Below are 5,044 nucleotides of genomic sequence, written 5' to 3' on the forward strand. Positions count from 1 at the left end.
GATGGCCACACCGCAATCCCTTCTTCTCAGGATCTTGGGCACGCATGCACACGCAGCATGAGTTTAAGCCACCAGGTCTGGGACTCGAACCACGGTCAACTACATGGGAGTCCATATAGCCATTACGCCAACTGTTGGTCCCATTTCAGCTTTCTTATCACCTATCAATCAAAGACAGTCAAGGCCTAGAGAGACTGGCCCTTTTCCACTGGGTCTAGATTTTACTAACTACTGAAAAACCACTGGGGAGTCAGAAGCCCAGGATCCAGAGCTGTTGCCAAGTCTTTCCAGTCCTCAAATTCTTTGTTGTTGTTGTTGTTGCTCCAAGTTTGAGAATTTTCCCCAAGAACAGAAAATCCACACTTTCAGATGCTCTCCCACATGGCCCGGCTTAGCTTCTGAATCTTGGTTTTTGCAGACATGTCAACATATTTCTCTCCAATACAGACAATCATTCCACCCATGACTGATGGATCAGTCTTAGCCTCCAATTTCAATACTCGGCCTTGACTTAGGAAGCTCTTCAGAACCGGTTTTAATTCAGAGAGAGATGCTTGGTCTAAGGGATGCAGTGGTCATGGTGCAAGGTACTTCTTCACGATGGACACTCATAGTAGAAAAGGCAGAAATGACTCCCTGGGTGTTGCTTAAATGACCACTTTCAGCAAGCAAACTGATCATCAGGTTGGATGTGAGGGAAGAAAACCTTTCTTTTGCTGCCATGTCATTTATGCTTTTCACTTTAATGGAACACTTAAGATAAGGATTCAGAATAGATACAGCAAATTTGGGATCCTTCAGTAGTAGTGTTACTCTTAATTCCTTTTTACTTGTTTCAGCTTATTCTGTTTAGAAGCAGCAGAATAAAGCGCAATGGCATAGCGATCTTCAACACCATATACCTGAACAGGTGGCCTTCCAAGCTTGGCAAATGGCCTGACCACAGATGTACTGAAGCATGGCATCTGCCCAGACATTGCTGGGGCCACCATATTCTCCCAGGTCTCCAGTCCCCAAAATCTTAATACCAAGTTTCCCTACTTTATAAACAATCTTGTCCAGAAATACCCTACAAGAGGACTTCAAAATGTTTGTGCGAAATGAAGTTAAAAGTATGAGTTTATATTTGGTATAAATTTTTTTGAGAATTATTTGAACTTACTTATTTACTTATTTAATATGACCATAGAGGGATAGAGTAAGAGAAAGAGAGGGGGAAAGTGAGAAAACACACAGCCAAGTCAGAACTTGAACCACAATCAGCCATGTGGGAGTCCACTCCTCTTAACTACCACATCATCTGCTGGCTCCACAAAAAATAAATTTTTAAATCTACACATAGGTTTTTCGTAAAGTCCATAGCATTTTCTATTAACTTTTTAAAGACCTCTCCCTCTCATATTTGGGGAAATAGGTAAGAGGAAGAATCAAACAGGAAAGAAGGGCCCAGCAGATGGTGTAATGGTTACGTCGCTGGACTCCCGTAGTTGGCTACAGTTCAAGTTCTGGACCTGGCAGCTTAAAACTCACGCTGGGGGGACCAGCAGATGGTGTAATGGCTACGTCGCTGAACTGCCATGTAGTCGACCGTGGTTCGAGTACCAGACCCAGTAGCTTAAACTCACATTGGGCACGTGTGCATGCATGCCCAAGATCCCAAGGGATTGCAGCGTGGCTATCTCCTCTGGGGGGTGACTTCTCACTTTCTCTCTCTCTCTTTCTGGTGAACGCACACACCCTATAGCAAAAACCTCTCAAAAAAAACTCATGCTGGGTACATGTGCATGCATACCCAAGATCCCAAGAGGAGACTAGAGAAGGGATTGTTGCGTGGCCATCCCCCACCCAGGGGAGTGGAGTGCTTTCTCACTTCTGTTTCTCTGTCTCTCACAAGCACATGCACTCTATAGCAAAAATCTCTCTTAAAAGAAAAAACATGAAGTTACAATTATCTATAATGCCTTTAGACTCTATCAAGTGCCTTATCCTGATCCTTAACGGCCTTTATTTATGATGTATTATCATTGGATTTCACAAAATTAAGGTAACCAACATATACATAGAATATAGTATAATAAAGCAGCATCGTTGAAAAACCTGAAGTCAAGAAACTAGTTCTGGGGGCCAGCAAGTGGTATGGTAGTTAGGGCATTGGACTAACATGACCAACCACAGTTCAAGTCCCAAATCAGATAGCCTGCTTGCTTTCTCTCTCTCTGTGGTGAGTACACATTCCCTAAAACAAACTTTTAAAATAATGATAATAAAATTAAATAATTCTTAAAAAAAAAAAAAAAAAGCACTAGTTCTGGACTCAAGACTAAAAGACATTTCACATCTCGATTTCCATAACTCATATGGAAAATGAACTTGGCCTTGAATCTAGATTCCCAATGCACTTTCTATTAAAACTACTATTTCAACATATATAAAGACCTACACTTGGCCACAGGGATGTCTCTCCTGTAGTCTGAAACTTTGGTGAGTTCTACTTAAACTGAAAGTAGCACTTGCTCTCACAATCACTAAAACTCTGTAAACAAGAGTAAACCACTTCTAAACCCAGTCCTGAAATCCCATCTTATCTATATCTCAAAGATTTACATCAGATCTTTGAAAAACTCAGCTATACAGGGCCAGCACATGGTGCTTATGGCACTGGACTCCCACATGTTCAAGACCCAGACCTTGGGACTTGCTTTCTCACTCTCCCCCTCCCGCACCCCCTCTTTGGTAAGCACACATGCCCTACAGCAAATTAAAAATAGTAATAATAAGAAATAACATTAAGGGGCTGGCAGGTAGCATGGGTAAGGGCGCTAGACTCCCACATGACCAACCGTGGTTTAAGTCCTTGATTTGGCAGCTTCCTTTCTCACTTTCTCTCCCTATCTCTGTCCCTCTCTGGTCAAATCTAAAAAAATAAATAAATAATAAAGAAATAAATAAAGTTAAATAATAAAATAATTCTTTAAATAAATTTTTAAAAAGAAAAGAGTTATTTAATGTTATTTATTATTATTTTTTCACATGAGTTTTGCCAGAAAGAAAAAGAGAGGGAGGGAGGGAGAGTGAGAAAACAAGCTGCCAGGTCCAGGACTCAAACCACAGTCAGCCACATGGAAATTCCTGTGGCACAACCACCACACCACCTGCTGGCCCCATTAAACAATTCTTTGAGGAAAAATAAAGTCAGCTAGCCATGCATCCCTCAGAGACAATGATAAATATATTCTGAGAAATGCACCATTAGGTGATTTTGTCTTTATGCAAATATCACAAAATGCACTTACATAATCCTAAACAGCTTAGTCTACTATAAACCTATAGGCTATCTGATAGCCTATCAGCTCCTTTTAGGACTGCTGTTGTCAGAAATGTCATTAAGCAGAATATGACTACACTTTTAAAACCGACTTTCAAATGCTGAATTTTGTTATTCTAATTTTCATTTACTCCTTTATGCTTTATGTTAAAAAGTTCTCAAAAAAGTTACTGTCAAGCCAGCCAGGTGGCATGGTGGTTAAGGTGGCTGGATCCCACATGGCCAATCGTGTGCTTTGAATCCCAAAAGTGGCTTGAAAAACATGCCAGGTGCATGTGTGTGCATGCCCAAAATGAGAACTAACTGCAGCATGGTCTCCTTGCTGCAAGGTGCTTTTTCAATTTTCCCTCTTTTCCATTCTGTGTCTCTGCAGCAAGCAAACACATACGCCCTATAGCAAAAAAAAAAGAAAAAAAACTAAGTGGACATTTCCACACACAGGCAATTCTTGCTGTGCATGATTCCCAGACACATGAATTTCAATAAACACAATTCACTTAAATAACACCATTCCAACAACATAGTTCAAACTTCAGCTACCAGGTATATCAACTTTGAGTAGTTACATAAAGTACAAACTTTGCTAACTCTCTAGTACACAAATCACTATGTAAATAATAGATATAATAATATCATCATCAGTAACCCATCACTACTACTTTTCAAAGTCTGTTGATGATGGGTCACCAAGCATCTGTTACCAGTTCAGAGACACAAGCAACCCAATTATGTTGTCTAAACGCATGCGACACTTTGCAAAAATACTCAGTAAAGGAGACCAGAAAACAAAGATGAAAGTGCAGCAAAGAAACAAAAAGTGATGATGCTGGAAGTGAAATATGAATCAAATATAGAGTTCTAAGATAGCCGACCATGGAAATGTTAACATGACTGCAGAGATTCCAGAAGCGCAGCTAAAAAACTTCCTAGAGGTAAATTTTTCAATGGAAATTAGAAAATGACCATGCCCCAGAAGAGTGAAAAATTTCACAATACAGGAGTTCTGAGACAGTAGCTAACACCAAAAGGATAAAGCATAAATACTAAAACATGGTCCAAACTTAGCAGTGTGACAGTTCTCCAAAACTTAGAAAAGATGCTGCTCTGTAAAAGCTATACGATATAAAGGAAAAAAGGCAAGCATCAGTCAACCTACTCTTGACAAGTTTTATAAAAAAGTATTTTAATTCTTAATGCCCCTAATGTTTTAAATAACAATGTACTAAATACTAATTTTACTCATTCTTCTCATTTTTGTATATATTCATAACCAATGGAAGTTTTAACGTTTAAAGAAACATTTTCAAAGGTCTCAGAATAACCATTTTGCTACTTATAAGACTGCTTTCAACGGTTTCAATATGAATGGCCATTTTTGTCACCCAAAACTTAAAAGGAAGCCTGCATAGTGAGGTTATATTACTTAATCATGTTATCAAGAACATATACACCTCAAGAACTCCAAGTTCTGGGGCCGACAGGTGGTGTGGTGGATAAAAGCACTGGACTCCCACATGGCCAACTGTGGTTCGAGTCCTGAACCTAGCAGCTTCCTTTCTCACTTCCCCCTGACACACACACTCTGCCCCTCTCTGGTCAAACTAAAATTAATTAATTAATTTATTTATTAAAGGTTAAATGAAATACTTGTTTAAAAAAAAAAAAAAAAAAAGAACCACAAGTTCCTTCATAACCAAAAAAAAAAAAAAAAAAACAAGA

The 5,044-nt window shown here is 39.2% G+C and overlaps 1 protein-coding gene and 1 pseudogene across 2 annotated transcripts in view; both read right to left on the minus strand.

Moving 5' to 3' along the window:
* Window positions 1-5,044, minus strand: part of UBE2V2 (ubiquitin conjugating enzyme E2 V2) — an 85,641-nt gene that overhangs the window by 49,224 nt on the left and 31,373 nt on the right. The gene's annotated exons all lie outside the window — the stretch shown is intronic.
* On the minus strand, window positions 323-992 carry LOC102495062 (ATP synthase subunit O, mitochondrial pseudogene; annotated as a pseudogene).

Source organism: Tupaia chinensis, unplaced genomic scaffold, assembly GCF_000334495.1.
Source record: "Tupaia chinensis unplaced genomic scaffold, TupChi_1.0 Scaffold148488_1, whole genome shotgun sequence".
NCBI lineage: Eukaryota > Metazoa > Chordata > Mammalia > Scandentia > Tupaiidae > Tupaia > Tupaia belangeri.